Source organism: Lepidochelys olivacea, assembly GCF_965140295.1.
Source record: "Lepidochelys olivacea isolate rLepOli2 genome assembly, chromosome: 11".
Taxonomy (NCBI): domain Eukaryota; kingdom Metazoa; phylum Chordata; order Testudines; family Cheloniidae; genus Lepidochelys; species Lepidochelys olivacea.
Window position 1 is genome coordinate 57732391 of NC_140421.1, and position 18006 is coordinate 57750396.

The 18006-nt window shown below is 42.1% G+C and overlaps 1 protein-coding gene across 2 annotated transcripts in view; it reads left to right on the forward strand.

Moving 5' to 3' along the window:
- The window catches only part of PLCL1 (phospholipase C like 1 (inactive)), a 314879-nt gene that overhangs the window by 83321 nt on the left and 213552 nt on the right, over nucleotides 1–18006 (forward strand). Inside the window, exon 1 of one of the 2 annotated variants that reach the window (XM_084643315.1) lies at nucleotides 10552–10627. The exons of the other annotated variant lie outside the window; for it this stretch is intronic. The gene's annotated coding sequence lies outside the window, so the exon portion shown is untranslated. Of the gene's footprint in view, nucleotides 1–10551; nucleotides 10628–18006 lie in introns of those variants that run through there. 2 annotated transcript variants of the gene reach the window in all.

An 18006-nucleotide genomic window follows, 5' to 3' on the forward strand; every position in this document is an offset into this window, starting at 1 on the left:
ATTACTTAGTCTGATTCTCCATCTGTTAGATTATAATCTCTGATCATCCTTCTAGGAGAGCTGTCAAAAATGTTGGCAACCAATTTGTAATTGAAACAATTTTTTTTTGGCAAATACAGCTCCCTCAGAACAAAGCTTTATCGTGGAAATAATGCTGAGATGCTAATCAACATGTGCTTTGCTGTGCCACAAATGAATGTGGCTGAGATGAATTGCATTGTTTGGGCTGTTTTCCAGTAATGAATACTGGGGACTTAATTCTCATTTAAAATAATGGGTTCACATCACCGTATGTCCTGTTTAAAATCAGCTATGCTAGAGGAATTTGCTATGTGGCATGGGGAGCCCTCCAGATTGCTGGTGGGAATTAAGATCAAAATGTCAAGAATACACATTTAAAAATCTTTTGACCTATATGCACCTTAAAACTCAAAAATGACAAAGCTAGAGGTGAGTGCTGTAAAGAACTTTAAAGGTGTACGCATAATCATGCAAAGTGCTTTCCTCCTTTGTGTGTGCCTGCTGCATTCAAGTGTGGAGACACCAAAGAAATCGTACAGGAGTCTGACAACAGAGCTCTTGAAGAATTACTCTGCTGTTTGGGTGTAGAGATGAAAGCAGCCTGCGATGGGTTCCCCCAGGGATGCCACTTGGAACTGGGGTACCACTGAGCCCGCCTCACTCTGACCCACCAGCCTGGGCTCCCTTTACACTGCATTGCTGAGGCAAGCCAGCCAAGCCCTCTTTCAGACTTCAGACTGCACTTAACCAGCACACATTCAGGTAGGGACATGCCCAGCTGCAGCTATACACACAGATGCTGAGATCAGCTCTCCTTGAGGCAAAGGCAGAAGGAGAAGAGGGTCTTTTTATGTATCTTACTTGTAATATCGAGTGAAAAGTTTTGCTTTGTTGACTTTGAAAATGTCTCTTCCCTGGTTTAAAAGTCAGATTGACAGAAAGAACAGTTTGTTACGGCTCCCGCCTTGTGTGTGTAAAGATTTAGCTAATCTCTTTTGCTTTTCTGCAGTTATTACCTTATCTGAAACTGTTTATGCACATTGCAAAGACCTAAGAAGCAACAGAGGCTACAGATGTACAGGGATCAAAATGCCTGGTAACTGGAAAGGCCTTGAGGTACTACAGAATTGAAGGCTTTTGCTGCAATAACCTTGCCTCGTAGAGTTGTCCAGTTGCTAGGATCAGGAGGCTCAGACAGCTGCCGAACAGGAACTGCTGCAGATCCAGGTTATGCGTGGCTGAAAGCAGCGGTGACGATTCCAGGAATGGCAGCATGCCTGGCTTATGGAACAATGGGAAGAGAATAGACAATTCCAGGAACAGATGTCCAGAGGATGGTTAATCCTGGGGCAGTACTGCCAGCAATACCTCAAACACCAAAAAGGGAGTAAAAAGAAAAGGAGTACTTGTGGCACCTTAGAGACTAACCAATTTATTTGAGCATGAGCTTTCGTGAGCTACAGCTCACTTCATCGGATGCATACTGTGGAAACTGCAGAAGACATTATATACACACAGACCATGAAACAATACCTCCTCCCACCCCACTCTCCTGCTGGTAATAGCTTATCTAAAGTGATCATCAAGTTGGGCCATTTCCAGCACAAATCCAGGTTTTCTCACCCTCCGCCCCCCCCCCCCCCACAAACTCACTCTCCTGCTGGTAATAGCCCATCCAAAGTGACCACTCTCTTTAAAATGTGTATGATAATCAAGGTGGGCCATTTCCAGCACAAATCCAGGTTTTCTCACCCCCCCACCCCTCTCCAAAAACCAATTTTTTGGAGGGGGGTGGGGGGGTGAGAAAACCTGGATTTGTGCTGGAAATGGCCCACCTTGATGATCATACACATTTTAAAGAGAGTGGTCACTTTGGATGGGCTATTACCAGCAGGAGAGTGAGTTTGTGTGTTTGGGGGGGGGGGGGCGGAGGGTGAGAAAACCTGGATTTGTGCTGGAAATGGCCCAACTTGATGATCACTTTAGATAAGCTATTACCAGCAGGAGAGTGGGGTGGGAGGAGGTATTGTTTCATGGTCTCTGTGTGTATAATGTCTTCTGCAGTTTCCACAGTATGCATCCGATGAAGTGAGCTGTAGCTCACGAAAGCTCATGCTCAAATAAATTGGTTAGTCTCTAAGGTGCCACAAGTACTCCTTTTCTTTTTGCGAATACAGACTAACATGGCTGTTACTCTGAAACCTGTCAAAAAGGGAGTGGAATTTTGTCTCAACCAAGTAAATGGATGTTGAGAGCAACTTGGGAATGACACTTGCTCACAGTTACAAATCCCAGAAAGAGTTTTTGAAGCTGCTAAGATGCTGGACCTCCAGCACAGTGATTTGGGTGTTAAACATTGGAGCCACCTCTCATAGGTTTGGAGCAAAATAGAAAACTATTATACTAAACTTAGAGGCCTGGGCTGCTTTTGATATTCTAGTTTTCAGCCTTTTCTAACATTCTGTAAATATTTTGTTAATGCTTTTTACTCTAGATAAATAAGACCTGTCTGAACCTCTTACCCAGCATGCTTTTGTAACCAGCAATACTGTAATGGTGTGTGTTGGCCCTTTAAGTCTAAGTGGGGTTCAGAAGATGCTATCTCAGGGATATTGGTGTGAGCACAGGCTCAGGAACTGTCCAAAACCCAAAGAGGCGAAGTGGTCCCAAGGAGTAAGCAGGTGGATGGGAAGATACCAGGATGCTTACTTTAAGAGCCTGGGATCAGGAGCCCTGTAGTGTAGAGTGGGCAGGGTGTTCCTCGCGCCTAACCAATTGGGAGATGCTTTCAGAAGGAGGCTAGCATATACACTAACCTAGTATCAGGGGAGGGCTGATGATTACACTGAAAAAGACTATACAGCACTCTTGAGGGGGCAGACAGAAAGCACTCCGAAAACATGTCTGGCCATGAGAGGGAGGCAGGCAAAGGACCGTATGTTGTTTTCAAAAACTTGCTTTATACCGTTTTGAAAGAGAAGATTCAAAGATTAAGACAGTCAGGCATAGTCTACCCCAGAAAAGCTTTGCTAGTATAGCTATGTTGGCAAACCCTCCTGCTATTCATGTAGCTTATACTTGCAAAAGAGTGCTTTTGCTACTAGTTCCCTGAATGAAGTAAGTTATACCAGCAAGAGGACTTTTAGGCATCTACACTAGGACTTTTGACAATATAAAAATGTCACCAAAAAATCACACCCCTAACTGATATTGCTATGCCAGCAAAAGTTTTTAATGCAGATCTGGCCTCAGTGGCTCTGGGATAGGATAAGATGGAGCTGAGAAACTTTTAGAAACCTAGATGTGTGTACTTTCCCACGTATACTCACATGCGAGCAGAGACCTACACAAAATGATTTTTCATTGTTTGATGCTGGAGTTTCTGCTCAACTGGTACACATTTAATTAGGGGTTAGAAGTGAGTGGAAATGTCCTTTGACAAAAATTCTGCAGTAGAAACACTTTGAAGTTACAGTGATGTGGCTTTCTTCTTTGATCTCCAGATGTACAAGTTATTTTTATTCTCATGCATGCAGCAATTAATTACTTTTATGTATGTGTGTGTGTGTACACACTTTTTTTGTGGTGGGTGGGGAACTGTTTTGACTGTAATTACCAGTAAAAGTGCAGTGACACATCAGTTGACTCGGGAACAATGGAGCTGCTCAGATAATTAAATGATGAGCTTCAAAGCATTTTTGTCAGGAACTGTAGCCCCCACGGGTACCACTTATAATAAGTTGCTCAGCTAAAATCCTGCTTCCTTTTCAGAGCTTCACCTCTAAGAATTGAATGCTGTCATCTCTAATTTAAATATGTTACCACTTAAAAATATTGCAAACAAACAAACTTATGCAGAAACATAGGAGCCCCTAAGCTTTGCTGGTGCGTATTCCACCTGGGCGTGATCTTCAACTTGGACCTCTCTTTAGATCCTCACATCCAGGCTACATCTAAATCTTGCAGATTCTTTCTGCATAACATCTCTAAAATATGACCTATCCTGTCCACCCACATGGCTAAAACTCTCCTCATGGCTCCCATTGTATCCAGTCTCGATTACCGCAGTGTCCTTCTCTCTGGCCTTGACACAGGCAATCTTTCCCTGCTTGAATCCATTCAGAATGCTGATGCAAAGATCATTTTCCTAGCTCATCGCTTGGATCATGTCAGCCTTCTCTTTTGAGTCCTTCCACTGGTCGCTACTTCTCTTTACATCAAAGATAAGCTATTTGTCTTCACTTTCCAAGCCCTCCGCAGCCAATCCCCACCCTTCCTGTCATCTCTCATTCACTATCAAAATGTCAATTCCTGTCTCTGAGTGGCCCATGATGCCAGCCTCAATTACTCCTTTATTTAATTTTCAAACAAGCACCTTTGTATTTTCTCCCATGCTGCCCCTCATACTGGGAAAGTGCTCCCCATAAACATTCCCAAAGCTACCTCATTCTCCTCAAAACGCTCCTCTGTCATGATGCCAACAAAAATCTTGACTGTGGTTGGCCCTCTGGTGTGCTGAAAGTACTGCCTATCATGCTGACCAATATTGTCTCATGTTTCCTGGTACTCCCCTGTCAGTCTGTGTCTGTCTCTTGGACTGTCTTTTTGTTCTCTTTGTGCCTATCACATTGGGGCCCTATAGTAATACAAATAATAAATTTAAATATTTTGCACTTATATGAGGGGTGACTGGAAATTTCTGTTCCCCAAAGATGATGATAAACTTGTCGTAATGTTCATGACTCTCTTTTTATTTGAGCATAAGCTTTCGTGAGTTACAGCTCACTTCATCGGATGCAGTGAGCTGTAGCTCACGAAAGCTTATGCTCAAATAAATTGGTTAGTCTCTAAGGTGCCACAAGTACTCCTTTTCTTTTTGCGAATACAGACTAACACGGCTGTTACTCTGAAAGACTCTCTTTTTCAAGTTATCATTTCATGGGTCTGGTATAAGACAAATTTATGGCATAGTTCTTACCTTAAATATTTGGAGTAGGAGAGGCTCTAACAGGGACCAGTTTTGCAGACTTCTATAAACGAGACGTAACTAAACCAAAAACTGATTTCTGATTCAGCTGAAACATAGGACATACCCATTAAAATTTATTGCATTTGAGAGTACACCCATACCTGCCACATAATTCCTAGCAGGAATGGTTGGGACCTGTCCCTGCTCCGCCAGAGCAGTGAGTTTCAGCGTTAGCAATTCCCTGGGATGAATGGAGCCCTTAACACCTCTCAGAGCTGTTGTTTTCGGCATTATGCAAACTCACAGACTTTGCTGCATCAGTTGCACTCACGTCCCTTTTCAAGATTTGCTTTGCCGCCATGAGGGCTAGAAACATAACTTTTGTGAAAAAGTGAAAGCTTTGATTCTGAAGTCATCATTGACATGACTTCAGAAGTTGGGGCCTTAGACACAGGCCTGTAGTTGCTATGCCTTGATCGGGGCCTTGTATACTCAATCTAAAATGCTTTTGAAGTGATGAATTAGAATATTTGCTGTTTAAATCCCCTTAAAAAGAAATGAAGTAAAAATATTTTCAATAACATACTTGTACGTACTGAACTAAAATAGTTACAGGACACTACTTGGAGTGGATTGTAAATATTATTGACTTTTCTCTGTGGCAACAAGATGTTAATGAGAGCAGCTATTTGCTCAGAAATATAAGCCAGACTGAAAAACACAAGAGTGCACTGTGTGGGAATAGGCGCAAGATAAGATTAATTCTTTGGGACTATGCTAAAAAGACATCTGTGAAAAGAACATCTTCATATTGCCGCTTGGTTTAGCCTGTCCTTGAAGATGTACAGCTCTTTCGCCTGGGACTATTTTATCTTTCTTCACAGGTGGCATATGGGGGAAAACAAAAAGCTCAATGATAAAATTCAGAGTTATGCATGTATCAGACAGAAGCTGAGTTTGTTACAGTGTCCCACACTATGTTTTTCAGGGATCAGGTGATTTTTATGCTTTGACTTATTTGCCAGACCAGGATTCCTGGCTGGCACAAGGGCAGATCCAAGTTCCCCTAGAAACACAAAGAAATGTCTGTTTGAGCGCCCACCAACCCCCACAAGCAGTGCACCTCTATGCCCCTCATACCACACAGCTGTACATTCTGAGGTGCGATTTAGCCCATAGGTTGAGATAATATCATAAAAACAGAGTAGAAGAGTAGATCTCAGAGTAAACATAGCCTTTCTGTTAAGCAAGTGTTATTTAATTAATTGTTATTTGGACCTAATTAAATGAAACTAAATAACTTAGGATAGATTCTACTTCAGTAAATCATGAATCAGACCTTTAAAGACTTAGATCTGGTGTCTGGAATCATCGTGTGTGCCTAGACTTCAGAGTCCTACAGATCTTTAGCTTTTAGACAGATTCAAGATAATGATTTTTCTAGTGTGAAGAACTACATAGACTTTAAAGTTTAAACTTTTGCCCATGTGGTCTGTTTTAGCTCTTTTTCCCTTTTCTAAATCTCTCTCTCTTTCTCTCCACTTAAAAGATGGTGGTCCTCACAAACTCGAGTTAAATTTCTTTTATTAGTTAGAGATTAACTAGTCAGCTTCTGTGGAAAAAGTGCACACTGAGCTAAATTCTGCTCTTGTACATGGGGCTGAATTAACTTTATCAGAGCAGAATTTGGTCTCTTGAATAGAGTCTGTCACTGTAGTCTGAACATGGACTAGTTAGTCAGAAAAAGACCCTGAAGCGATCAAGCTATAATTTTCCAAAGCACGCTTTGAGGTGAAGGGAGCAACGAAGCTGTGCTTCCATTGCATGCCTGTATTGTCTCTTACACTTTCCTCTCCTGTGTTCTGTAGTCAAAATCACAAGCTGAACAATCAAAGAGATGTGTAAGTTGGCATTGTGGAACATTTTTTCTTCAGCTATAGAGTTTCAGATGTGCTACATCGGTGGTTTCCCAAACTTTCATGCCACAACCCCCTTTGGGCTCACCTCTATTAATGCAACCTCCATGGCTCTGAGACGTGGGGATTTTGAAAATGAAAACATGAAAAAAAGTATGCTGGAGGCCTCGGGGTGGCAATTATCTCAGAGCGAGCCTGTCCTACACTCACCCCGCAGCAGTGCGTCCTGCCCGGTGGGGCTGGCTGAGCGTAGACCCCCTGCTCTGGGCCTTGTGACCTGGGCCCTGGTGCGGGGGGTTCCATTGCCGTGCCACCCAGGTTTGGCCTGACTCTCCTGATGGGACTGACAGGCAGTCAAATTTGAGTGAGTGGCATTGAGACCCTGTGCATTTGGGGCCAGGTCAAGATGCCTGGAGCAAAGAGCCAAACCCAACCAGCTCTGTGAGATGAGAGCACCATCAACGGGGACATATTTGGACATTCTTCCATTTTCTCCCCCCACTTTCTTTGTCTGGGGGGGCGGCGGGGTCGTGACCCATAGTTTGGAAAAAGCTGTGCTACATAATGCCGCACATGACATCATGCGATCGTGTGAGATGAGCTATTTATATTTAAATAGCACCACTGAATGCTTCATTCACAAAGGTTTGGCTGCATTCGTTTAGTAACCTAGAGGAGGCAGTGAAAATATTTGATGGGCTTTTAAATATTTATTATGTTTCTTTGCAATATAAAATTCTTCGTAATGCCAAAAATAACTGTTTTTTCTACCCTATTCTGTAATTGTACATCTTCAATGTAAATAGGTGTAAGGTGGGCTCTTTGGGGTAGTGGTGCAAAATTTTAGTGACAGTAACTGGCTGGCAGTCGACTTTTTAAAACATTACTTACTCCTTCACTATATCAGAGGGATGCCGGCTACACCGATTGGTATGCCAGTTGTACAAACTTGGGCTCAATTCAGCAGTAGGATGGGCGTAGGTCTGAAATCAGTGTAACGATTAGACCTGGCCAAACATTTTGAAACCTGGGTGAATTCGCTGTCTGATGTCAAATCATTCATGGAAATGAGGCCTTACAATACCTCAGATGACATTTTTCACAAACATGGAGGACCATATGCAGTTCAGTTGATAATCCAGTGATCCTCACCTATAAGACCAAATAATGGCTTGGTGTGAGTGCATGTCAGTCCCAAAGAAGCCAACTTATACCAGGGCTGAGTTTGACCTTGAGAAGACAATGCTTTATTTTGTTAGTTATTAGAAAGTATTAACAAGAGCTCACTGAAACTAAAGGGAAGTGAGAGTACTTCCAGTAAACCTATCTAGCCAGTTAGGCAGTGCCATATCGGGGCTCCAAAGGGCTCACCTCCTCTTCCAGTAGAAGAGTGGCCATGAAACAAGGACTGAAGGAAAAGGAGGGGCTTTTTATGGACGGTGCTGACATAGGCATGTATCCTGATTCTTCCCTCACCCTGCAGAAGGGAAGAAAAAAAAAAGAGCACTCGGGGTCTGATCCACACTCTGGAGAGACTCCCATTGACTTAACAGGCTTCGGATCAGACCATAAAAGCACTGTCTGGAGGAAAACACAACTGTTCCTCTTGCACAAATGAATTCTTTGCTGTGGCCTGAGTTTTATTAACAATTTTATTAAATTCCACTACTTTATTTTCTCAAGAACTTGTATAACTTAGGCTTTCACTGATGGAAGGCCAACTGTTGCTTAAATACTATTTAGAATGTCACTAGGAAAGAAACTTTGCAAATAGATCTGTATTGTATTATACTGTGCATCTCTCTTCAGCTTTATTTTCCTTGTTTCTCACCCAACCTGCTTCCCCACCAATAACTGTGAAGCAAAGTGGATGTTGTATGAAATGAAAATTAAAGATTTGGAAGATTAGTAGATAAGCAATCATACAAAGCTTTCCTACAAAACATCTCTAATAAAATTGAAACAATCAGTCTCTTATGTAACACCCTGAATCCAACTAGGTTATACCCTCTTTTTAACAATGAAGTAGGGATATTATTGTTAGTGTTTGCCTTTCATAGTGGGATGCTATGGATCCAAAGGGGAGCCAGAGGAGTAAAATCAGTAATTCTTGTCTATTTTCTACAGGAAAAATCCATGAAAAGCTCCATGAAAGCTGTTTGCTAGATGTTGCTAAATGCCACACCAATGTGAATAAGATATGCATTAAACAGAGATGTAAATTTGGTTTTTAAAACCTTTTTCTTCTTCTTTATTACTGGTCACTGAGGTCTAGCTGGCAATGCATTTTCCCTCCTCCTGTGTATGAGCAGTCTGGGTAAGATCAAAATTGAGCCCAGCTGGTTTTGCTGTCTCTGCTTTTGTTGCAACTTTCCTGTGTTCGGAAACATTTAACTATGGATCTTCACACCTTTACACTGGTGTAAATCAGGAGTAAATGTGAGTCAATGTGCTAAAGCTGCTGGACAGAAGTGAGAGCAGGTTTTAACCCCTAATTTTAAAATATAAATGTATATACTCAAGGAAACAGTACGGGTCTGATTATGCTGCCATTACTTGCTTTGAGAGTGAGTAATTGACAGAGGCCCATTGGTTCACTACTCTGTGTGAGCAATGCTTGTCAGGTCTGACCTACTCACTAGACCTATTTTATTTATATATATAAAATACACACACCAAAAGGTGGCATGTGATATATATCCTTGAAAAACTCCGAACTCACTGATCATTAGTATTATCGAGGGTAACATATGCAGAATTACAAACATATGCTAAAATGACATTTTAAAAATATATGCCAGGCTGGACATGAAGTACTCCATCCTAGACAAAGGATTGTGGTTGCACTTGTGTGAATGTATCTCCAATGTAAATTGGGCAAGATGTGACCAGAGACAAAGAAAAAACATATTTGCATGCAAGGTAAACAAAGCCATTAGGAGAGCAAGGGAAAGATGGGAAAGCAGGGAAAGATAAATACTTCACAATCTTGATGGGGCTGGGGAGAGGATGGAGACTGCCCCCTCAGGAAGCCTTCTTGCCTCTTGAAGCAGGATCAGTGAAGTTTCGGAAGACAGCATGGTGTCTGCACCACAGTGGGAGAGAGAAATATGATCTGGGCTTTCTCTTCAAATAATAGATTTCAAAGGTTTACTGGGCTATAAAGATATGTCTGAACCTCAAATGATAAGCAATTGTCTCCACTGATTGTATACAATATTACTGTATTATAAAAGGGTATAGAGTATGGTCTTTTAGACCTTATAATACAGTAATATTGAAAGCTGGTGACACACTGGTGATGGATATCACTATGAAATGTATGCATTAACACTGTATGAGGAATTACAAATACTGACCGATATTATGCTTTAACATCTGCGACCAAACTCAGGGAGAAACAGGTTTGCTCCCAGACAGGAAGGAAGGAATCTGCTATCTACTGTCTCCAATGTAAATTAAGCATTATAGACTCAAAACAATGGAAGCTCCATTTACATACGTCATAGCAGGGGCATGGGAAGTCAACAGGAAGGCAAGAACAGCAGGAAGCCTTCCTGCCTCCTATAGCAAGCTCAATGAACTTGGGAGATATAAGCAGAAAGAGAGAGCCATTTTGGTATCCATTACTGGGCAGACACAGGAGGCCACAGCTCTCGTATATCTGAGAAAAGTGGATCCTTCAGTCATGGGAGCTGAAGTCTCTGGGACCTGAATATAGGTGAGAAACCGGCTTAGGCAAGGATTGTAACTTTTTGAAGTTAAGGTTTACTTTTAGAAACATATTTTTACATGTGTTTGCTTGTGACGATTTCTATCTTTATTCCTTATACTTGGTATCACTTAAACCATTAACTTTTGTTTAATAAGCTTGGTTTACTTTTACTATAAATCAATTCAGTGCGCTGATTGAGGGGAAGGGTGTTTTAACCTTAACTAAGCTAACAGGTGCAGTGTATTGTCTCTTTTTAAAAAGCAACAAACCTAACTTCTGTGTTCAGACAGAGGGCTGGATAGTGCAGGGAGATGACTCTGGGGAACTCAAGAGTTGAGAGTGCACTGATTTGTTACTTGCCAGATTTGGCAAGTTTTGCAAGATTTGGACTAGCAGAACCCTGAAGATTTTGCTGATAAGGCTAGACAAGCTGATACGTCAGGGAATTGTCACACAGCTTAGTTGTAGCAAAACTCTCACTTGCTGAGGCCAAGAGAGATAACACAGTAACTCACAGTTTGGCAACCCAAAAAGATTGCCACAGTAATCTTGTTATGCGTACAGAGTGGTTCTACTCAAAGGTCTTCACTGCAAAGTTAGCCAAGGCTTTTATCTGGATGTTGTCCCTAACCCCCCAAAAATCTCTCACTCAAGTATAGTAGTGCTGTGAAGAATGGGGGAGTTCTCTGTTATTGTTTAAGACTATCATCATATGAACCTAAGTTTATTGCTTGATATTAGCCTTCCTGATGAGTTAAATCAAAGGAGGCTGTTAGGGGGAACCGAAGAGGAAATGAAACAAGGACATAGTTGACAAAATGACAGAAGTAAGGTACTACCAGAGAGCATACCAAGGGTCCTAAAGGAAACAATGTGAGAACTATTAATTGGGAAATGCCTACCTGTCTGGCTCCAACTAGGCTAACAGGTTAATTTTTCCCAGGCCTGAGCCTAGGATCAGAAGGGCACTAAACTATTAAAGACTCTGGCTTAGTGAGAAAAGGGGTTAGCTGGCAGGAGCACAGGGAGATGAGTTTCTGACAGACCTTAAAAGAATGGTGCAGGAGCAGGGAGTCTGGGCTGAGAGGAATTTATTCTTTCCTTGCAAGAGGAAAGGCCAGTAAAGTTCAGGTGAGACCCAGGTGAACAGGCCTCTTGTTGTTGTATCCCTTTGCTCTGTGATCTGTGTAGTACCTTTGGGTGAATAAATAATGCTTTGTTTTGAATAATCTGTTTCTGAGTCACTCTGATCAGTCATATGCTCCTGGAGGAAGCTAAATACTAGATGCTAAATACAGTTGTGCCTCTCATAATATCACAGGAGGCCTGCAACTCAGAAACCCAGTCTAAGAGTGATAAGACTACCTGGTTCTACCCAAAGAGGGGGAAGGTAGCAAAACCTGTTACCAAAGGGGTGCACTGAAAAGTGGCTTAAGGCACAACTTGCCCTGACACCATGACAGGTGCTTTCAACTCAGGGTAGCTGGCTCATCTGGGGATGTGGGTTAGACCCCTGATTCTGCTTTCACTTGGGCTGGTAACCCTTCCATTTTGCCATGATGATGCAGGCTAAATTACTTGTGTGCTGATAGTTCTCCAGCACCTACTTACAATTCCCTCTGTGTTTCCAGGAGGATGGACCAATTCCCCCACAATTCACTGGGAAAGAATCATAGAGCAGCTCAGCTTTACTGTAGCACAAAGAACCATAGGATCTACCCCTCCAGAAGTCCTGGCAACACACACAGGTGAATGCTGCAGTGGTGATGCAGTGATCTCGGTAGGGCTTTGCCATGTGGCTGCCTACACCAGGTAGGCTAACTCAGGTGTCAATTATCACTGCTAGCTCTGCAGTGAAAACATACCCAAACTGAGTAAGATGGACAGAATCAAGATGAGGATTAGCAATTTCTGTGGAGCTCTTGCTATTGTGGCTCTGAATTGCTGCTAGGCAGAAGCATTCACTTCTATTATATAGAGTAGTTTAAACTGGTAACTTTTTTTATCTATATCCAGAAAGTTCTCCTCTTGCACTTTAATTAGACATACTGCTTTGGAAGGAGCAGAGTGTATATTATTTCTACATACTCCTTGCTTCTTGGTATTTGAATAAAATCTGTTTGCTTTGCCAAGGGGCTGAGCATGGCAGATGCCAAGCTGCAATCAAGTTTTGCTTCATTGGAATGAAAGAGATATTAATCTGACTCAGCGTTTTTTTATTTTTAATCACATTCTTACTCTCTCCCCGCTACCCCAGGCCTGTGGAGTACACTCACAGTAACATGATAGCTATCATTTAGAATTCACCTCAATGTTTGTTAATTTTATGTTTGACAAGGGTGTTCAAATGTATTTTAAATGGTAAATTAACTAGTGCCACAGTCTACAAATGGTAGGTTTTTACATGTGGTTGTGGTTGTTGGCAGTGCATTTGCTTTCCTGTATAATGTGTTGCTCAAATGCTATATTACAAGATTAGCAGAGGAAAGAAAGCTATTTTCTGATTTTATTTTTCCCATGAGGTCCCAGTTTTTCTAGAATTCATTATTTAAGGGCTACATTTTTGGAACACCTTATACAGCACTTACTCACATGAGTAGTCCAACTGAAATGGTCAGCTTCAAAGTTCTACCATAGTTTGCTAAGAGTCAGATTCTGGCACAGCTACTTAGATTGAGTAGTACCTGACTCCCGGAAGCAATTGCGTGCTTACTGTTTCTGAAAACCTGCTCACACTTATTTAGGATCTTAAATTAGGAGTTAGGAGCCTGACTTCAGGCAAGAGATCATGGCAGCATTCTACATGGCTGGAGACAAGTGAGAATAGGCAGGCTGTGACCACCAGAGAAAAGAGAAGCAGGAGGAATTCCACAGAGCTAGAAGTTTCAAAGAGACACCAGATTCTCAACATGGAAATGATGGAAGCTATTGCTTAAGATCCAGCAGGTCCAAGGGAATGGAAAGATATATAGGACACACATTTGAATGGCAGCTCAGCCCAATCAGTATGAAAATTAAGCTTGCCCACAAAGAGTTCTCCAACCTTCCAAGGAAGACAGACTGATCCTTGTTGGAGATTCTGTACTCAGAAGAATTGAAATACATCTCTGCTAGGGACAAGCTGACAACAGGATGGTGTGCTGCCTTCCAGGAACCAAGACGTGAAATGTCACTCCAAGATTGGATAGACTCCTGAAGCTGACAGGCAGTGATCCATTGATGATAGTTGGTATTGGCACTAATGACATTGCATCACAGGATATCTCACAGATATAGATTATTTCAGGTAGCTGGAAAGTGTGCTGAAGAACAGTCTCCTCTGAGATTCTTTCTGTCCCAGGAGCTAAGAAAGATAGAAAGTGGAAGATTCTAAAAGTGAACTGGATTGATGTCCTAAAAGACACAACACTAGACTGGGTATTAGTTGTTGTCTGCTATAAATCGCACTAGGGAACAAAATGACCACCTCCTTTTACCTGTATCTAAAATATATAGGAAAAAAAGCTGCAGGATTGTGCGGGACTTCAATTTGAGCTACGTATCATAGAATCATAGAATATCAGGGTTGGAAGGGACCTCAGGAGGTCATCTAGTCCAACCCCCTGCTCAAAGCAGGACCAATCCCCAATTAAATCATCCCAGCCAGGGCTTTGTCAAGCCTGACCTTAAAAACTTCTAAGGAAGGAGATTCTACCACCTCCCTAGGTAACACATTCCAGTGTTTCACCACCCTCCTAGTGAAAAAGTTTTTCCTAATATCCAACCTAAACCTCCCCCACTGCAACTTGAGACCATTACTCCTTGTCCTGTCCTCTTCTACCACTGAGAATAGTCTAGAACCATCCTCTCTGGAACCACCTCTCAGGTAGTTGAAAGCAGCTATCAAATCCCCCCTCACTCTTCTCTTCCGCAGACTAAACAATCCCAGTTCCCTCAGCCTCTCCTCATAAGTCATGTGTTCCAATCCCCTAATCATTTTTGTTGCCCTTTGCTGGACTCTCTCCAATTTATCCACATCCTTCTTGTAGTGTGGGGCCCAAAACTGGACACAGTACTCCAGATGAGGCCTCATCAATGTTGAATAGAGGGGGACGATCACGTCCCTCGATCTGCTCGCTATGCCCCTACTTATACATCCCAAAATGCCATTGGCCTTCTTGGCAACAAGGGCACACTGCTGACTCATATCCAGCTTCTCGTCCACTGTCACCCCTAGGTCCTTTTCCGCAGAACTGCTGCCTAGCCATTCGGTCCCTAGTCTGTAGCTGTGCATTGGGTTCTTCCGTCCTAAGTGCAGGACCCTGCACTTATCCTTATTGAACCTCATCAGATTTCTTTTGGCCCAATCCTCCAATTTGTCTAGATCCCTCTGTATCCTATCCGTGCCCTCCAGCATATCTACCACTCCTCCCAATTTAGTATCATCCGCAAATTTGCTGAGAGTACAATCCACACCATCCTCCAGATCATTTATGAAGATATTGAACAAAACCGGCCCCAGGACCGACCCCTGGGGCACTCCACTTGACACTAGCTGCCAACTAGACATGGAGCCATTGATCACTACCCGTTGAGCCCGACAATCTAGCCAACTTTCTACCCACCTTATAGTGCATTCATCCAGCCCATACTTCTTTAACTTGCTGCCAAGAATACTGTGGGAGACCATTTCAAAAGCTTTGCTAAAGTCAAGAAACAATACATCCACTGCTTTCCCTTCATCCACAGAACCAGTAATCTCATCATAGAAGGCGATTAGATTAGTCAGGCATGACCTTCCCTTGGTGAATCCATGCTGACTGTTCCTGATCACTTTCCTCTCATGTAAGTGCTTCAGGATTGATTCTTTGAGGACCTGCTCCATGATTTTTCTGGGACTGAGGTGAGGCTGACTGGCATGTAGTTCCCAGGATTCTCCTTCTTCTCTTTCTTAAAGATTGGCACTACATTAGCCTTTTTCCAGTCATCGGGGACTTCCCCCGTTCGCCACGAGTTTTCAAAGATAATGGCCAATGGCTCTGCAATCACAGCCGCCAATTCTTTTAGCACCCTCGGATGCAACTCGTCCGGCCCCATGGACTTGTGCACGTCCAGCTTTTCTAAATAGTCCCTAACCACCTCTTTCTCTACAGAGGGCTGGCCATCTATTCCCCATGTTGTGATGCCCAGCGCAGCAGTCTGGGAGCTGACCTTGTTAGTGAAGACAGAGGCAAAAAAAGCATTGAGTACATTAGCTTTTTCCACATCCTCTGTCACTAGGTTGCTTCCCTCATTCATTAAGAGGCCCACACTTTCCTTGGCTTTCTTCTTGTTGCCAACATACCTGAAGAAACCCTTCTTGTTACTCTTAACATCTCTCGCTAGCTGCAGCTCCAGGTGCGATTTGGCCCTCCTGATTTCATTCCTACATGCCCGAGCAATATTTTTATACTCTTCCCTGGTCATATGTCCAACCTTCCACTTCTTGTAAGCTTCTTTTTTATGTTTAAGATCCGCTAGGATTTCACCGTTAAGCCAAGCTGGTCGCCTGCCATATTTACTATTCTTTCGACACATCGGGATGGTTTGTCCCTGTAACCTCAACAGGGATTCCTTGAAATACAGCCAGCTCTCCTGGACTCCTTTCCCCTCCATGTTAGTCCCCCAGGGGATCCTACCCATCCGTTCCCTGAGGGAGTCGAAGTCTGCTTTCCTGAAGTCCAGGATGCTGGAGGTCTCATGCTACTAGTACTAAAACATCCTTGGAATTTCTAAACATTACAGGTGACAATTTCTTAACTCAAAATTGTTGCAGCCAACACAGGGGAATTCTTTATTAATCCTTAACAGATGAAGACGAGCTGATTACAGAACTAAAAATTAATGGTAGCTTAGGTACAAGTGATCATGACTTGATCACATTTATAATGTGCAAATAGAATAAAGTCTTATATATATACATACACCCCCCCACACACACACACTTGGTTTTTTAATAGGAACAATTTCACAATGTTGAAAACAGTTATGAGCCTAATCAGCTGGGAGGAAGAATTTAATCAGAAAAATGAATAATTGGAAGTCATTTTAAGAATACTTCATTTGATATCCAAAAAGCCACAATTAAGAAAGAAGGCCATAATGGCTTTTTTTTAAAAAAAGTCTGGTTTAGAGGGGAAGTGAAGGCAGCTATAAAAATAGACCAAATGGAAGAAAGGGAAAGTGGATAATAATAAATATAAATCAGAGATTAGGAATTGTAGAATATTGTTAAGAAAGGCAAAAGAAGAAATATATAGCCAACAGAGTTAAGGACAATAAGGAGGTGTCTTTTAACATATATTAGGAACAAAAAGAATCCTGACGATATTACTACATGGAAATGGTAGTATTATTGATAATAATGCAACAAAGGCAGAAATGTTCAATAAATATTTATTCTGTATTTTGGGAAGAACAGATGATATAGTCTCATCATATGGTGATAACTTTCCATTCCACTGGTATCTGCCGAGGATGTTAAACTGAAGCTACTAAATGTAGACATTTTTAAATCAGCAGGTCCAGATAACATGTATCCAAAAGTTTTTACAAAAGCTCGCTGAGGCACTCACTGGATTGTTAATGTTGGTTTTCAATAAGACTTGGAGTACTGGGGAAATTCCAGAAGACTTAAAGAAAGCTAATGTACCAATTTTTAAAAGGGTAAATGGGATGACCTGGATAATTATAGGCTGTCAGCCTGACATCAATCCTGGGCAAGATGATGGAGCAGTTGAACAGGACTTTATTAATAAAGAATTAAAGGAAGGTACTGTAATTAATGCAAATCAACATGGGTTTATGGAAAATAGATCCTGTCAAACTAATTTGATAACGTATTTTGATGAGATTACAAGTATGGTTGATAAAGATAATAGTGTTTACATAATATACTTAGACTTCTGCAAGGCATTTAACTTGATACTACAAAATATTTTGATTAAAAAAGCTAGAATGGTATAAAGTGAACACAGCACACATTAAATGGATTAAAAACTGGCTAACTAATATGTCTTAAAATGTAACTGTAAATGGGGAATCATCATTGAGTAGGTGTGCTACTCCTGGGGGAATTCTGCACCAATGTGCAATGCAGAATTTTGCAGAAATTAACACTGTGCGTGCAGAATTTCCTTTCCCCCACAGAAATGGATTTCAGTGCTGCTAGCTGCCAGTAGGGGCCACTGGACTTGGCAGAGCCCAGCTTGCACATAGAAGACCCTGCTGGTGGGAGGGAGAGGGAGCTAGAGGGTTCCTGGCAGCTGCAGATCCCAGCATCCCTGACGGAAGGAGAGGGCAGCATGCAGGAAACTCCGTTCAAGCCTGGGACCAAGCATCAGGCTGTTTCTCCTTTTGGATCCCTG